The sequence below is a fragment of the Rhinoderma darwinii genome, unplaced genomic scaffold (genome assembly GCF_050947455.1).
Source record: "Rhinoderma darwinii isolate aRhiDar2 unplaced genomic scaffold, aRhiDar2.hap1 Scaffold_4530, whole genome shotgun sequence".
Lineage (NCBI taxonomy): Eukaryota > Metazoa > Chordata > Amphibia > Anura > Rhinodermatidae > Rhinoderma > Rhinoderma darwinii.
Genome location: NW_027463956.1, coordinates 1 through 16,894, shown reverse-complemented (window position 1 = coordinate 16,894; position 16,894 = coordinate 1). Strand labels below are relative to the sequence as shown.

The following is a 16,894-nucleotide window of genomic DNA, read 5'->3' as shown; positions in this document are numbered from 1 at the left end:
CAATCAATCAATCAATCAATCAATCAATCAATCAATCAATCAATCAATCAATCAATCAATCAATCAATCAAGCAATCAATCAGTGGCTGGCTCAGGTGCAGCTCTTTAACTTACCTAAAAGGGAGGGCGGAGAGAAGACAAGGAAGGTGAATGAGGTGTTCCAATGTGAAATGCCGGAAACACAGAAACACAGACGACACACAACAAGAGGTGGCAATCTATTCATTAATTGCATTTAATCAATGAGCTCATTATCACTCATGCATTGTCCAACAGGTGTTGAAATAATGGGATTAAAAGGGGAGATCCCTTCAGAAAGACAGAAACAATAGCAAAGACAAAAAACACTTTTGGAATCTGCTTTTAGTCAACACATAAGGAAAGGGTGCACCGGTCCTGGAAATACTGCAATACCAGGTCAATGCGTGGAGTGGACAGAGCAAGCTCTATTTCCATCTCCCTGTTCTAAAAATCCATTTAATATATGGTCCCCAGATAGGGGACGTATCAGATATTAAACTGATAAGAACAGATACTACACTTGATCTTAGCCAAAAGGCCGAGAAGCGATAACCCGAACGGGCCGCGCGTTGCCCGAGCCTGCCCGATACTGCTGTTCAGCCCTTGCAGCGATTCAGCCTACTTCTAGGCAATTCCATGGGGCCCTGCAGGCTCACACACTCACAGCTACACGGGAGGTGAATAAAGGCCGGAGAGGAAGCCAGACAGGATTTGCTTCTTTTGCTTGCACCACAATGCAGTGCTGAAAGAGGAGGAATCTACATAAAAACGCCTTCCTGGCAACGCCCAAATGCCCTGCTGCCATGCAGATAAACACTGGCAGCGGCAGCAAGTGCATGCCCACAGCCACCCCTTGTTCCTTCACACCTTGTATCAGCTGTAATCCAGTCCAGTCCAGTGCTGCCTGCTGAGCAGCACTGACCAACACTGCCTGGGCCCAGGCTTTTATCTCTGAGGCCCCATTATGATGTCAGAAAGCTGGCTCTGGAATCCTGAGGGCTCCACTATGACACGTGCAAAGTTCCGTCTGAACTTTATATAAGACGGTGAGGCTCAGTCAGTCACTCAGTGTTGCCTGAGAGGGCAACACTGCAACAGCCGGCCGCCAGGCTGTCTTTATTTGCACAGCTAGTTGCCTCCAGGAGGCCACAAGAGGGAGACAAGGGACTGCAAAATGGAAAATAGGCATCCACCAACTTTACAGACAACTTCTCCTTGCTCCTACAACCTCCATCCTTGCACAGTTTGTTATTCTTCTAGGTAACATAGTAGCAAATCCAAATTGCTGCTCTCTTTGTAGGCAAGCAAGGCTTTGTTGCAACTGCAATTCTTACTTCTTCTTGAAATGTAGGGACGACAGTACATTCCATCACATCCATCTAGTGTACACAGGTAGGTCCATTGTGGCGGGCAGGCGAGCGGGCGGGCTGCTTTATTGGCTGTTTGCTGTTCCCCTACTCCACTCCACTATTTGACTGTTGTGCTGCATCAATCAATCAATCAATCAATCAATCAATCAATCAATCAGTGGCTGGCTCAGGTGCAGCTCTTTAACTTACCTAAAAGGGAGGGCGGAGAGAAGACAAGGAAGGTGAATGAGGTGTTCCAATGTGAAATGCCGGAAACACAGAAACACAGACGACACACAACAAGAGGTGGCAATCTATTCATTAATTGCATTTAATCAATGAGCTCATTATCACTCATGCATTGTCCAACAGGTGTTGAAATAATGGGATTAAAAGGGGAGATCCCTTCAGAAAGACAGAAACAATAGCAAAGACAAAAAACACTTTTGGAATCTGCTTTTAGTCAACACATAAGGAAAGGGTGCACCGGTCCTGGAAATACTGCAATACCAGGTCAATGCGTGGAGTGGACAGAGCAAGCTCTATTTCCATCTCCCTGTTCTAAAAATCCATTTAATATATGGTCCCCAGATAGGGGACGTATCAGATATTAAACTGATAAGAACAGATACTACACTTGATCTTAGCCAAAAGGCCAAGAAGCGATAACCCGAACGGGCCGCGCGTTGCCCGAGCCTGCCCGATACTGCTGTTCAGCCCTTGCAGCGATTCAGCCTACTTCTAGGCAATTCCATGGGGCCCTGCAGGCTCACACACTCACAGCTACACGGGAGGTGAATAAAGGCCGGAGAGGAAGCCAGACAGGATTTGCTTCTTTTGCTTGCACCACAATGCAGTGCTGAAAGAGGAGGAATCTACATAAAAACGCCTTCCTGGCAACGCCCAAATGCCCTGCTGCCATGCAGATAAACACTGGCAGCGGCAGCAAGTGCATGCCCACAGCCACCCCTTGTTCCTTCACACCTTGTATCAGCTGTAATCCAGTCCAGTCCAGTGCTGCCTGCTGAGCAGCACTGACCAACACTGCCTGGGCCCAGGCTTTTATCTCTGAGGCCCCATTATGATGTCAGAAAGCTGGCTCTGGAATCCTGAGGGCTCCACTATGACACGTGCAAAGTTCCGTCTGAACTTTATATAAGACGGTGAGGCTCAGTCAGTCACTCAGTGTTGCCTGAGAGGGCAACACTGCAACAGCCGGCCGCCAGGCTGTCTTTTTTTTGCACAGCTAGTTGCCTCCAGGAGGCCACAAGAGGGAGACAAGGGACTGCAAAATGGAAAATAGGCATCCACCAACTTTACAGACAACTTCTCCTTGCTCCTACAACCTCCATCCTTGCACAGTTTGTTATTCTTCTAGGTAACATAGTAACAAATCCAAATTGCTGCTCTCTTTGTAGGCAAGCAAGGCTTTGTTGCAACTGCAATTCTTACTTCTTCTTGAAATGTAGGGACGACAGTACATTCCATCACATCCATCTAGTGTACACAGGTAGGTCCATTGTGGCGGGCAGGCGAGCGGGCGGGCTGCTTTATTGGCTGTTTGCTGTTCCCCTACTCCACTCCACTATTTGACTGTTGTGCTGCATCAATCAATCAATCAATCAATCAATCAATCAATCAATCAATCAGTGGCTGGCTCAGGTGCAGCTCTTTAACTTACCTAAAAGGGAGGGCGGAGAGAAGACAAGGAAGGTGAATGAGGTGTTCCAATGTGAAATGCCGGAAACACAGAAACACAGACGACACACAACAAGAGGTGGCAATCTATTCATTAATTGCATTTAATCAATGAGCTCATTATCACTCATGCATTGTCCAACAGGTGTTGAAATAATGGGATTAAAAGGGGAGATCCCTTCAGAAAGACAGAAACAATAGCAAAGACAAAACACACTTTTGGAATCTGCTTTTAGTCAACACATAAGGAAAGGGTGCACCGGTCCTGGAAATACTGCAATACCAGGTCAATGCGTGGAGTGGACAGAGCAAGCTCTATTTCCATCTCCCTGTTCTAAAAATCCATTTAATATATGGTCCCCAGATAGGGGACGTATCAGATATTAAACTGATAAGAACAGATACTACACTTGATCTTAGCCAAAAGGCCGAGAAGCGATAACCCGAACGGGCCGCGCGTTGCCCGAGCCTGCCCGATACTGCTGTTCAGCCCTTGCAGCGATTCAGCCTACTTCTAGGCAATTCCATGGGGCCCTGCAGGCTCACACACTCACAGCTACACGGGAGGTGAATAAAGGCCGGAGAGGAAGCCAGACAGGATTTGCTTCTTTTGCTTGCACCACAATGCAGTGCTGAAAGAGGAGGAATCTACATAAAAACGCCTTCCTGGCAACGCCCAAATGCCCTGCTGCCATGCAGATAAACACTGGCAGCGGCAGCAAGTGCATGCCCACAGCCACCCCTTGTTCCTTCACACCTTGTATCAGCTGTAATCCAGTCCAGTCCAGTGCTGCCTGCTGAGCAGCACTGACCAACACTGCCTGGGCCCAGGCTTTTATCTCTGAGGCCCCATTATGATGTCAGAAAGCTGGCTCTGGAATCCTGAGGGCTCCACTATGACACGTGCAAAGTTCCGTCTGAACTTTATATAAGACGGTGAGGCTCAGTCAGTCACTCAGTGTTGCCTGAGAGGGCAACACTGCAACAGCCGGCCGCCAGGCTGTCTTTTTTTTGCACAGCTAGTTGCCTCCAGGAGGCCACAAGAGGGAGACAAGGGACTGCAAAATGGAAAATAGGCATCCACCAACTTTACAGACAACTTCTCCTTGCTCCTACAACCTCCATCCTTGCACAGTTTGTTATTCTTCTAGGTAACATAGTAACAAATCCAAATTGCTGCTCTCTTTGTAGGCAAGCAAGGCTTTGTTGCAACTGCAATTCTTACTTCTTCTTGAAATGTAGGGACGACAGTACATTCCATCACATCCATCTAGTGTACACAGGTAGGTCCATTGTGGCGGGCAGGCGAGCGGGCGGGCTGCTTTATTGGCTGTTTGCTGTTCCCCTACTCCACTCCACTATTTGACTGTTGTGCTGCATCAATCAATCAATCAATCAATCAATCAATCAATCAATCAATCAATCAATCAATCAATCAATCAGTGGCTGGCTCAGGTGCAGCTCTTTAACTTACCTAAAAGGGAGGGCGGAGAGAAGACAAGGAAGGTGAATGAGGTGTTCCAATGTGAAATGCCGGAAACACAGAAACACAGACGACACACAACAAGAGGTGGCAATCTATTCATTAATTGCATTTAATCAATGAGCTCATTATCACTCATGCATTGTCCAACAGGTGTTGAAATAATGGGATTAAAAGGGGAGATCCCTTCAGAAAGACAGAAACAATAGCAAAGACAAAAAACACTTTTGGAATCTGCTTTTAGTCAACACATAAGGAAAGGGTGCACCGGTCCTGGAAATACTGCAATACCAGGTCAATGCGTGGAGTGGACAGAGCAAGCTCTATTTCCATCTCCCTGTTCTAAAAATCCATTTAATATATGGTCCCCAGATAGGGGACGTATCAGATATTAAACTGATAAGAACAGATACTACACTTGATCTTAGCCAAAAGGCCGAGAAGCGATAACCCGAACGGGCCGCGCGTTGCCCGAGCCTGCCCGATACTGCTGTTCAGCCCTTGCAGCGATTCAGCCTACTTCTAGGCAATTCCATGGGGCCCTGCAGGCTCACACACTCACAGCTACACGGGAGGTGAATAAAGGCCGGAGAGGAAGCCAGACAGGATTTGCTTCTTTTGCTTGCACCACAATGCAGTGCTGAAAGAGGAGGAATCTACATAAAAACGCCTTCCTGGCAACGCCCAAATGCCCTGCTGCCATGCAGATAAACACTGGCAGCGGCAGCAAGTGCATGCCCACAGCCACCCCTTGTTCCTTCACACCTTGTATCAGCTGTAATCCAGTCCAGTCCAGTGCTGCCTGCTGAGCAGCACTGACCAACACTGCCTGGGCCCAGGCTTTTATCTCTGAGGCCCCATTATGATGTCAGAAAGCTGGCTCTGGAATCCTGAGGGCTCCACTATGACACGTGCAAAGTTCCGTCTGAACTTTATATAAGACGGTGAGGCTCAGTCAGTCACTCAGTGTTGCCTGAGAGGGCAACACTGCAACAGCCGGCCGCCAGGCTGTCTTTTTTTTGCACAGCTAGTTGCCTCCAGGAGGCCACAAGAGGGAGACAAGGGACTGCAAAATGGAAAATAGGCATCCACCAACTTTACAGACAACTTCTCCTTGCTCCTACAACCTCCATCCTTGCACAGTTTGTTATTCTTCTAGGTAACATAGTAACAAATCCAAATTGCTGCTCTCTTTGTAGGCAAGCAAGGCTTTGTTGCAACTGCAATTCTTACTTCTTCTTGAAATGTAGGGACGACAGTACATTCCATCACATCCATCTAGTGTACACAGGTAGGTCCATTGTGGCGGGCAGGCGAGCGGGCGGGCTGCTTTATTGGCTGTTTGCTGTTCCCCTACTCCACTCCACTATTTGACTGTTGTGCTGCATCAATCAATCAATCAATCAATCAATCAATCAATCAATCAATCAATCAGTGGCTGGCTCAGGTGCAGCTCTTTAACTTACCTAAAAGGGAGGGCGGAGAGAAGACAAGGAAGGTGAATGAGGTGTTCCAATGTGAAATGCCGGAAACACAGAAACACAGACGACACACAACAAGAGGTGGCAATCTATTCATTAATTGCATTTAATCAATGAGCTCATTATCACTCATGCATTGTCCAACAGGTGTTGAAATAATGGGATTAAAAGGGGAGATCCCTTCAGAAAGACAGAAACAATAGCAAAGACAAAAAACACTTTTGGAATCTGCTTTTAGTCAACACATAAGGAAAGGGTGCACCGGTCCTGGAAATACTGCAATACCAGGTCAATGCGTGGAGTGGACAGAGCAAGCTCTATTTCCATCTCCCTGTTCTAAAAATCCATTTAATATATGGTCCCCAGATAGGGGACGTATCAGATATTAAACTGATAAGAACAGATACTACACTTGATCTTAGCCAAAAGGCCGAGAAGCGATAACCCGAACGGGCCGCGCGTTGCCCGAGCCTGCCCGATACTGCTGTTCAGCCCTTGCAGCGATTCAGCCTACTTCTAGGCAATTCCATGGGGCCCTGCAGGCTCACACACTCACAGCTACACGGGAGGTGAATAAAGGCCGGAGAGGAAGCCAGACAGGATTTGCTTCTTTTGCTTGCACCACAATGCAGTGCTGAAAGAGGAGGAATCTACATAAAAACGCCTTCCTGGCAACGCCCAAATGCCCTGCTGCCATGCAGATAAACACTGGCAGCGGCAGCAAGTGCATGCCCACAGCCACCCCTTGTTCCTTCACACCTTGTATCAGCTGTAATCCAGTCCAGTCCAGTGCTGCCTGCTGAGCAGCACTGACCAACACTGCCTGGGCCCAGGCTTTTATCTCTGAGGCCCCATTATGATGTCAGAAAGCTGGCTCTGGAATCCTGAGGGCTCCACTATGACACGTGCAAAGTTCCGTCTGAACTTTATATAAGACGGTGAGGCTCAGTCAGTCACTCAGTGTTGCCTGAGAGGGCAACACTGCAACAGCCGGCCGCCAGGCTGTCTTTTTTTTGCACAGCTAGTTGCCTCCAGGAGGCCACAAGAGGGAGACAAGGGACTGCAAAATGGAAAATAGGCATCCACCAACTTTACAGACAACTTCTCCTTGCTCCTACAACCTCCATCCTTGCACAGTTTGTTATTCTTCTAGGTAACATAGTAACAAATCCAAATTGCTGCTCTCTTTGTAGGCAAGCAAGGCTTTGTTGCAACTGCAATTCTTACTTCTTCTTGAAATGTAGGGACGACAGTACATTCCATCACATCCATCTAGTGTACACAGGTAGGTCCATTGTGGCGGGCAGGCGAGCGGGCGGGCTGCTTTATTGGCTGTTTGCTGTTCCCCTACTCCACTCCACTATTTGACTGTTGTGCTGCATCAATCAATCAATCAATCAATCAATCAATCAATCAATCAATCAATCAATCAATCAATCAGTGGCTGGCTCAGGTGCAGCTCTTTAACTTACCTAAAAGGGAGGGCGGAGAGAAGACAAGGAAGGTGAATGAGGTGTTCCAATGTGAAATGCCGGAAACACAGAAACACAGACGACACACAACAAGAGGTGGCAATCTATTCATTAATTGCATTTAATCAATGAGCTCATTATCACTCATGCATTGTCCAACAGGTGTTGAAATAATGGGATTAAAAGGGGAGATCCCTTCAGAAAGACAGAAACAATAGCAAAGACAAAAAACACTTTTGGAATCTGCTTTTAGTCAACACATAAGGAAAGGGTGCACCGGTCCTGGAAATACTGCAATACCAGGTCAATGCGTGGAGTGGACAGAGCAAGCTCTATTTCCATCTCCCTGTTCTAAAAATCCATTTAATATATGGTCCCCAGATAGGGGACGTATCAGATATTAAACTGATAAGAACAGATACTACACTTGATCTTAGCCAAAAGGCCGAGAAGCGATAACCCGAACGGGCCGCGCGTTGCCCGAGCCTGCCCGATACTGCTGTTCAGCCCTTGCAGCGATTCAGCCTACTTCTAGGCAATTCCATGGGGCCCTGCAGGCTCACACACTCACAGCTACACGGGAGGTGAATAAAGGCCGGAGAGGAAGCCAGACAGGATTTGCTTCTTTTGCTTGCACCACAATGCAGTGCTGAAAGAGGAGGAATCTACATAAAAACGCCTTCCTGGCAACGCCCAAATGCCCTGCTGCCATGCAGATAAACACTGGCAGCGGCAGCAAGTGCATGCCCACAGCCACCCCTTGTTCCTTCACACCTTGTATCAGCTGTAATCCAGTCCAGTCCAGTGCTGCCTGCTGAGCAGCACTGACCAACACTGCCTGGGCCCAGGCTTTTATCTCTGAGGCCCCATTATGATGTCAGAAAGCTGGCTCTGGAATCCTGAGGGCTCCACTATGACACGTGCAAAGTTCCGTCTGAACTTTATATAAGACGGTGAGGCTCAGTCAGTCACTCAGTGTTGCCTGAGAGGGCAACACTGCAACAGCCGGCCGCCAGGCTGTCTTTTTTTTGCACAGCTAGTTGCCTCCAGGAGGCCACAAGAGGGAGACAAGGGACTGCAAAATGGAAAATAGGCATCCACCAACTTTACAGACAACTTCTCCTTGCTCCTACAACCTCCATCCTTGCACAGTTTGTTATTCTTCTAGGTAACATAGTAACAAATCCAAATTGCTGCTCTCTTTGTAGGCAAGCAAGGCTTTGTTGCAACTGCAATTCTTACTTCTTCTTGAAATGTAGGGACGACAGTACATTCCATCACATCCATCTAGTGTACACAGGTAGGTCCATTGTGGCGGGCAGGCGAGCGGGCGGGCTGCTTTATTGGCTGTTTGCTGTTCCCCTACTCCACTCCACTATTTGACTGTTGTGCTGCATCAATCAATCAATCAATCAATCAATCAATCAATCAATCAATCAATCAATCAATAAATCAATCAGTGGCTGGCTCAGGTGCAGCTCTTTAACTTACCTAAAAGGGAGGGCGGAGAGAAGACAAGGAAGGTGAATGAGGTGTTCCAATGTGAAATGCCGGAAACACAGAAACACAGACGACACACAACAAGAGGTGGCAATCTATTCATTAATTGCATTTAATCAATGAGCTCATTATCACTCATGCATTGTCCAACAGGTGTTGAAATAATGGGATTAAAAGGGGAGATCCCTTCAGAAAGACAGAAACAATAGCAAAGACAAAAAACACTTTTGGAATCTGCTTTTAGTCAACACATAAGGAAAGGGTGCACCGGTCCTGGAAATACTGCAATACCAGGTCAATGCGTGGAGTGGACAGAGCAAGCTCTATTTCCATCTCCCTGTTCTAAAAATCCATTTAATATATGGTCCCCAGATAGGGGACGTATCAGATATTAAACTGATAAGAACAGATACTACACTTGATCTTAGCCAAAAGGCCGAGAAGCGATAACCCGAACGGGCCGCGCGTTGCCCGAGCCTGCCCGATACTGCTGTTCAGCCCTTGCAGCGATTCAGCCTACTTCTAGGCAATTCCATGGGGCCCTGCAGGCTCACACACTCACAGCTACACGGGAGGTGAATAAAGGCCGGAGAGGAAGCCAGACAGGATTTGCTTCTTTTGCTTGCACCACAATGCAGTGCTGAAAGAGGAGGAATCTACATAAAAATGCCTTCCTGGCAACGCCCAAATGCCCTGCTGCCATGCAGATAAACACTGGCAGCGGCAGCAAGTGCATGCCCACAGCCACCCCTTGTTCCTTCACACCTTGTATCAGCTGTAATCCAGTCCAGTCCAGTGCTGCCTGCTGAGCAGCACTGACCAACACTGCCTGGGCCCAGGCTTTTATCTCTGAGGCCCCATTATGATGTCAGAAAGCTGGCTCTGGAATCCTGAGGGCTCCACTATGACACGTGCAAAGTTCCGTCTGAACTTTATATAAGATGGTGAGGCTCAGTCAGTCACTCAGTGTTGCCTGAGAGGGCAACACTGCAACAGCCGGCCGCCAGGCTGTCTTTTTTTTGCACAGCTAGTTGCCTCCAGGAGGCCACAAGAGGGAGACAAGGGAGTGCAAAATGGAAAATAGGCATCCACCAACTTTACAGACAACTTCTCCTTGCTCCTACAACCTCCATCCTTGCACAGTTTGTTATTCTTCTAGGTAACATAGTAACAAATCCAAATTGCTGCTCTCTTTGTAGGCAAGCAAGGCTTTGTTGCAACTGCAATTCTTACTTCTTCTTGAAATGTAGGGACGACAGTACATTCCATCACATCCATCTAGTGTACACAGGTAGGTCCATTGTGGCGGGCAGGCGAGCGGGCGGGCTGCTTTATTGGCTGTTTGCTGTTCCCCTACTCCACTCCACTATTTGACTGTTGTGCTGCATCAATCAATCAATCAATCAATCAATCAATCAATCAGTGGCTGGCTCAGGTGCAGCTCTTTAACTTACCTAAAAGGGAGGGCGGAGAGAAGACAAGGAAGGTGAATGAGGTGTTCCAATGTGAAATGCCGGAAACACAGAAACACAGACGACACACAACAAGAGGTGGCAATCTATTCATTAATTGCATTTAATCAATGAGCTCATTATCACTCATGCATTGTCCAACAGGTGTTGAAATAATGGGATTAAAAGGGGAGATCCCTTCAGAAAGACAGAAACAATAGCAAAGACAAAAAACACTTTTGGAATCTGCTTTTAGTCAACACATAAGGAAAGGGTGCACCGGTCCTGGGAATACTGCAATACCAGGTCAATGCGTGGAGTGGACAGAGCAAGCTCTATTTCCATCTCCCTGTTCTAAAAATCCATTTAATATATGGTCCCCAGATAGGGGACGTATCAGATATTAAACTGATAAGAACAGATACTACACTTGATCTTAGCCAAAAGGCCGAGAAGCGATAACCCGAACGGGCCGCGCGTTGCCCGAGCCTGCCCGATACTGCTGTTCAGCCCTTGCAGCGATTCAGCCTACTTCTAGGCAATTCCATGGGGCCCTGCAGGCTCACACACTCACAGCTACACGGGAGGTGAATAAAGGCCGGAGAGGAAGCCAGACAGGATTTGCTTCTTTTGCTTGCACCACAATGCAGTGCTGAAAGAGGAGGAATCTACATAAAAACGCCTTCCTGGCAACGCCCAAATGCCCTGCTGCCATGCAGATAAACACTGGCAGCGGCAGCAAGTGCATGCCCACAGCCACCCCTTGTTCCTTCACACCTTGTATCAGCTGTAATCCAGTCCAGTCCAGTGCTGCCTGCTGAGCAGCACTGACCAACACTGCCTGGGCCCAGGCTTTTATCTCTGAGGCCCCATTATGATGTCAGAAAGCTGGCTCTGGAATCCTGAGGGCTCCACTATGACACGTGCAAAGTTCCGTCTGAACTTTATATAAGACGGTGAGGCTCAGTCAGTCACTCAGTGTTGCCTGAGAGGGCAACACTGCAACAGCCGGCCGCCAGGCTGTCTTTTTTTTGCACAGCTAGTTGCCTCCAGGAGGCCACAAGAGGGAGACAAGGGACTGCAAAATGGAAAATAGGCATCCACCAACTTTACAGACAACTTCTCCTTGCTCCTACAACCTCCATCCTTGCACAGTTTGTTATTCTTCTAGGTAACATAGTAACAAATCCAAATTGCTGCTCTCTTTGTAGGCAAGCAAGGCTTTGTTGCCACTGCAATTCTTACTTCTTCTTGAAATGTAGGGACGACAGTACATTCCATCACATCCATCTAGTGTACACAGGTAGGTCCATTGTGGCGGGCAGGCGAGCGGGCGGGCTGCTTTATTGGCTGTTTGCTGTTCCCCTACTCCACTCCACTATTTGACTGTTGTGCTGCATCAATCAATCAATCAATCAATCAATCAATCAATCAATCAATCAATCAATCAATCAGTGGCTGGCTCAGGTGCAGCTCTTTAACTTACCTAAAAGGGAGGGCGGAGAGAAGACAAGGAAGGTGAATGAGGTGTTCCAATGTGAAATGCCGGAAACACAGAAACACAGACGACACACAACAAGAGGTGGCAATCTATTCATTAATTGCATTTAATCAATGAGCTCATTATCACTCATGCATTGTCCAACAGGTGTTGAAATAATGGGATTAAAAGGGGAGATCCCTTCAGAAAGACAGAAACAATAGCAAAGACAAAAAACACTTTTGGAATCTGCTTTTAGTCAACACATAAGGAAAGGGTGCACCGGTCCTGGGAATACTGCAATACCAGGTCAATGCGTGGAGTGGACAGAGCAAGCTCTATTTCCATCTCCCTGTTCTAAAAATCCATTTAATATATGGTCCCCAGATAGGGGACGTATCAGATATTAAACTGATAAGAACAGATACTACACTTGATCTTAGCCAAAAGGCCGAGAAGCGATAACCCGAACGGGCCGCGCGTTGCCCGAGCCTGCCCGATACTGCTGTTCAGCCCTTGCAGCGATTCAGCCTACTTCTAGGCAATTCCATGGGGCCCTGCAGGCTCACACACTCACAGCTACACGGGAGGTGAATAAAGGCCGGAGAGGAAGCCAGACAGGATTTGCTTCTTTTGCTTGCACCACAATGCAGTGCTGAAAGAGGAGGAATCTACATAAAAACGCCTTCCTGGCAACGCCCAAATGCCCTGCTGCCATGCAGATAAACACTGGCAGCGGCAGCAAGTGCATGCCCACAGCCACCCCTTGTTCCTTCACACCTTGTATCAGCTGTAATCCAGTCCAGTCCAGTGCTGCCTGCTGAGCAGCACTGACCAACACTGCCTGGGCCCAGGCTTTTATCTCTGAGGCCCCATTATGATGTCAGAAAGCTGGCTCTGGAATCCTGAGGGCTCCACTATGACACGTGCAAAGTTCCGTCTGAACTTTATATAAGACGGTGAGGCTCAGTCAGTCACTCAGTGTTGCCTGAGAGGGCAACACTGCAACAGCCGGCCGCCAGGCTGTCTTTTTTTTGCACAGCTAGTTGCCTCCAGGAGGCCACAAGAGGGAGACAAGGGACTGCAAAATGGAAAATAGGCATCCACCAACTTTACAGACAACTTCTCCTTGCTCCTACAACCTCCATCCTTGCACAGTTTGTTATTCTTCTAGGTAACATAGTAACAAATCCAAATTGCTGCTCTCTTTGTAGGCAAGCAAGGCTTTGTTGCAACTGCAATTCTTACTTCTTCTTGAAATGTAGGGACGACAGTACATTCCATCACATCCATCTAGTGTACACAGGTAGGTCCATTGTGGCGGGCAGGCGAGCGGGCGGGCTGCTTTATTGGCTGTTTGCTGTTCCCCTACTCCACTCCACTATTTGACTGTTGTGCTGCATCAATCAATCAATCAATCAATCAATCAATCAATCAATCAATCAATCAATCAATCAATCAATCAATCAATCAGTGGCTGGCTCAGGTGCAGCTCTTTAACTTACCTAAAAGGGAGGGCGGAGAGAAGACAAGGAAGGTGAATGAGGTGTTCCAATGTGAAATGCCGGAAACACAGAAACACAGACGACACACAACAAGAGGTGGCAATCTATTCATTAATTGCATTTAATCAATGAGCTCATTATCACTCATGCATTGTCCAACAGGTGTTGAAATAGTGGGATTAAAAGGGGAGATCCCTTCAGAAAGACAGAAACAATAGCAAAGACAAAAAACACTTTTGGAATCTGCTTTTAGTCAACACATAAGGAAAGGGTGCACCGGTCCTGGAAATACTGCAATACCAGGTCAATGCGTGGAGTGGACAGAGCAAGCTCTATTTCCATCTCCCTGTTCTAAAAATCCATTTAATATATGGTCCCCAGATAGGGGACGTATCAGATATTAAACTGATAAGAACAGATACTACACTTGATCTTAGCCAAAAGGCCGAGAAGCGATAACCCGAACGGGCCGCGCGTTGCCCGAGCCTGCCCGATACTGCTGTTCAGCCCTTGCAGCGATTCAGCCTACTTCTAGGCAATTCCATGGGGCCCTGCAGGCTCACACACTCACAGCTACACGGGAGGTGAATAAAGGCCGGAGAGGAAGCCAGACAGGATTTGCTTCTTTTGCTTGCACCACAATGCAGTGCTGAAAGAGGAGGAATCTACATAAAAACGCCTTCCTGGCAACGCCCAAATGCCCTGCTGCCATGCAGATAAACACTGGCAGCGGCAGCAAGTGCATGCCCACAGCCACCCCTTGTTCCTTCACACCTTGTATCAGCTGTAATCCAGTCCAGTCCAGTGCTGCCTGCTGAGCAGCACTGACCAACACTGCCTGGGCCCAGGCTTTTATCTCTGAGGCCCCATTATGATGTCAGAAAGCTGGCTCTGGAATCCTGAGGGCTCCACTATGACACGTGCAAAGTTCCGTCTGAACTTTATATAAGACGGTGAGGCTCAGTCAGTCACTCAGTGTTGCCTGAGAGGGCAACACTGCAACAGCCGGCCGCCAGGCTGTCTTTTTTTTGCACAGCTAGTTGCCTCCAGGAGGCCACAAGAGGGAGACAAGGGACTGCAAAATGGAAAATAGGCATCCACCAACTTTACAGACAACTTCTCCTTGCTCCTACAACCTCCATCCTTGCACAGTTTGTTATTCTTCTAGGTAACATAGTAACAAATCCAAATTGCTGCTCTCTTTGTAGGCAAGCAAGGCTTTGTTGCAACTGCAATTCTTACTTCTTCTTGAAATGTAGGGACGACAGTACATTCCATCACATCCATCTGGTGTACACAGGTAGGTCCATTGTGGCGGGCAGGCGAGCGGGCGGGCTGCTTTATTGGCTGTTTGCTGTTCCCCTACTCCACTCCACTATTTGACTGTTGTGCTGCATCAATCAATCAATCAATCAATCAATCAATCAATCAATCAATCAATCAATCAGTGGCTGGCTCAGGTGCAGCTCTTTAACTTACCTAAAAGGGAGGGCGGAGAGAAGACAAGGAAGGTGAATGAGGTGTTCCAATGTGAAATGCCGGAAACACAGAAACACAGACGACACACAACAAGAGGTGGCAATCTATTCATTAATTGCATTTAATCAATGAGCTCATTATCACTCATGCATTGTCCAACAGGTGTTGAAATAATGGGATTAAAAGGGGAGATCCCTTCAGAAAGACAGAAACAATAGCAAAGACAAAAAACACTTTTGGAATCTGCTTTTAGTCAACACATAAGGAAAGGGTGCACCGGTCCTGGAAATACTGCAATACCAGGTCAATGCGTGGAGTGGACAGAGCAAGCTCTATTTCCATCTCCCTGTTCTAAAAATCCATTTAATATATGGTCCCCAGATAGGGGACGTATCAGATATTAAACTGATAAGAACAGATACTACACTTGATCTTAGCCAAAAGGCCGAGAAGCGATAACCCGAACGGGCCGCGCGTTGCCCGAGCCTGCCCGATACTGCTGTTCAGCCCTTGCAGCGATTCAGCCTACTTCTAGGCAATTCCATGGGGCCCTGCAGGCTCACACACTCACAGCTACACGGGAGGTGAATAAAGGCCGGAGAGGAAGCCAGACAGGATTTGCTTCTTTTGCTTGCACCACAATGCAGTGCTGAAAGAGGAGGAATCTACATAAAAACGCCTTCCTGGCAACGCCCAAATGCCCTGCTGCCATGCAGATAAACACTGGCAGCGGCAGCAAGTGCATGCCCACAGCCACCCCTTGTTCCTTCACACCTTGTATCAGCTGTAATCCAGTCCAGTCCAGTGCTGCCTGCTGAGCAGCACTGACCAACACTGCCTGGGCCCAGGCTTTTATCTCTGAGGCCCCATTATGATGTCAGAAAGCTGGCTCTGGAATCCTGAGGGCTCCACTATGACACGTGCAAAGTTCCGTCTGAACTTTATATAAGACGGTGAGGCTCAGTCAGTCACTCAGTGTTGCCTGAGAGGGCAACACTGCAACAGCCGGCCGCCAGGCTGTCTTTTTTTTGCACAGCTAGTTGCCTCCAGGAGGCCACAAGAGGGAGACAAGGGACTGCAAAATGGAAAATAGGCATCCATCAACTTTACAGACAACTTCTCCTTGCTCCTACAACCTCCATCCTTGCACAGTTTGTTATTCTTCTAGGTAACATAGTAACAAATCCAAATTGCTGCTCTCTTTGTAGGCAAGCAAGGCTTTGTTGCAACTGCAATTCTTACTTCTTCTTGAAATGTAGGGACGACAGTACATTCCATCACATCCATCTAGTGTACACAGGTAGGTCCATTGTGGCGGGCAGGCGAGCGGGCGGGCTGCTTTATTGGCTGTTTGCTGTTCCCCTACTCCACTCCACTATTTGACTGTTGTGCTGCATCAATCAATCAATCAATCAATCAATCAATCAATCAATCAGTGGCTGGCTCAGGTGCAGCTCTTTAACTTACCTAAAAGGGAGGGCGGAGAGAAGACAAGGAAGGTGAATGAGGTGTTCCAATGTGAAATGCCGGAAACACAGAAACACAGACGACACACAACAAGAGGTGGCAATCTATTCATTAATTGCATTTAATCAATGAGCTCATTATCACTCATGCATTGTCCAACAGGTGTTGAAATAATGGGATTAAAAGGGGAGATCCCTTCAGAAAGACAGAAACAATAGCAAAGACAAAAAACACTTTTGGAATCTGCTTTTAGTCAACACATAAGGAAAGGGTGCACCGGTCCTGGAAATACTGCAATACCAGGTCAATGCGTGGAGTGGACAGAGCAAGCTCTATTTCCATCTCCCTGTTCTAAAAATCCATTTAATATATGGTCCCCAGATAGGGGACGTATCAGATATTAAACTGATAAGAACAGATACTACACTTGATCTTAGCCAAAAGGCCGAGAAGCGATAACCCGAACGGGCCGCGCGTTGCCCGAGCCTGCCCGATACTGATGTTTAGC

General features: G+C 47.6%; 12 non-coding genes across 12 annotated transcripts; all 12 read right to left on the bottom strand.

Moving 5' to 3' along the window:
* Window positions 1-380: 380 nt before the first annotated feature.
* LOC142717067 (U2 spliceosomal RNA) lies at window positions 381-571 on the bottom strand. Its single transcript, XR_012871742.1, has one exon. It is a non-coding gene; the product is annotated as a U2 spliceosomal RNA (small nuclear RNA).
* Window positions 572-1,846: 1,275 nt separating this feature from the next.
* On the bottom strand, window positions 1,847-2,037 carry LOC142717057 (U2 spliceosomal RNA). The gene has a single exon (XR_012871733.1). It is a non-coding gene; the product is annotated as a U2 spliceosomal RNA (small nuclear RNA).
* Window positions 2,038-3,317: 1,280 nt separating this feature from the next.
* On the bottom strand, window positions 3,318-3,508 carry LOC142717066 (U2 spliceosomal RNA). The gene has a single exon (XR_012871741.1). It is a non-coding gene; the product is annotated as a U2 spliceosomal RNA (small nuclear RNA).
* Window positions 3,509-4,808: 1,300 nt separating this feature from the next.
* Window positions 4,809-4,999, bottom strand: LOC142717058 (U2 spliceosomal RNA). The gene has a single exon (XR_012871734.1). It is a non-coding gene; the product is annotated as a U2 spliceosomal RNA (small nuclear RNA).
* A 1,284-nt stretch (window positions 5,000-6,283) lies between these two features.
* LOC142717046 (U2 spliceosomal RNA) lies at window positions 6,284-6,474 on the bottom strand. Its single transcript, XR_012871723.1, has one exon. It is a non-coding gene; the product is annotated as a U2 spliceosomal RNA (small nuclear RNA).
* A 1,296-nt stretch (window positions 6,475-7,770) lies between these two features.
* Window positions 7,771-7,961, bottom strand: LOC142717111 (U2 spliceosomal RNA). Its single transcript, XR_012871782.1, has one exon. It is a non-coding gene; the product is annotated as a U2 spliceosomal RNA (small nuclear RNA).
* A 1,300-nt stretch (window positions 7,962-9,261) lies between these two features.
* LOC142717099 (U2 spliceosomal RNA) lies at window positions 9,262-9,452 on the bottom strand. The gene has a single exon (XR_012871771.1). It is a non-coding gene; the product is annotated as a U2 spliceosomal RNA (small nuclear RNA).
* Window positions 9,453-10,724: 1,272 nt separating this feature from the next.
* On the bottom strand, window positions 10,725-10,915 carry LOC142717062 (U2 spliceosomal RNA). Its single transcript, XR_012871738.1, has one exon. It is a non-coding gene; the product is annotated as a U2 spliceosomal RNA (small nuclear RNA).
* Window positions 10,916-12,207: 1,292 nt separating this feature from the next.
* On the bottom strand, window positions 12,208-12,398 carry LOC142717061 (U2 spliceosomal RNA). Its single transcript, XR_012871737.1, has one exon. It is a non-coding gene; the product is annotated as a U2 spliceosomal RNA (small nuclear RNA).
* A 1,308-nt stretch (window positions 12,399-13,706) lies between these two features.
* LOC142717086 (U2 spliceosomal RNA) lies at window positions 13,707-13,897 on the bottom strand. Its single transcript, XR_012871760.1, has one exon. It is a non-coding gene; the product is annotated as a U2 spliceosomal RNA (small nuclear RNA).
* Window positions 13,898-15,185: 1,288 nt separating this feature from the next.
* Window positions 15,186-15,376, bottom strand: LOC142717074 (U2 spliceosomal RNA). Its single transcript, XR_012871749.1, has one exon. It is a non-coding gene; the product is annotated as a U2 spliceosomal RNA (small nuclear RNA).
* A 1,276-nt stretch (window positions 15,377-16,652) lies between these two features.
* LOC142717039 (U2 spliceosomal RNA) lies at window positions 16,653-16,843 on the bottom strand. The gene has a single exon (XR_012871717.1). It is a non-coding gene; the product is annotated as a U2 spliceosomal RNA (small nuclear RNA).
* Window positions 16,844-16,894: the final 51 nt, after the last annotated feature.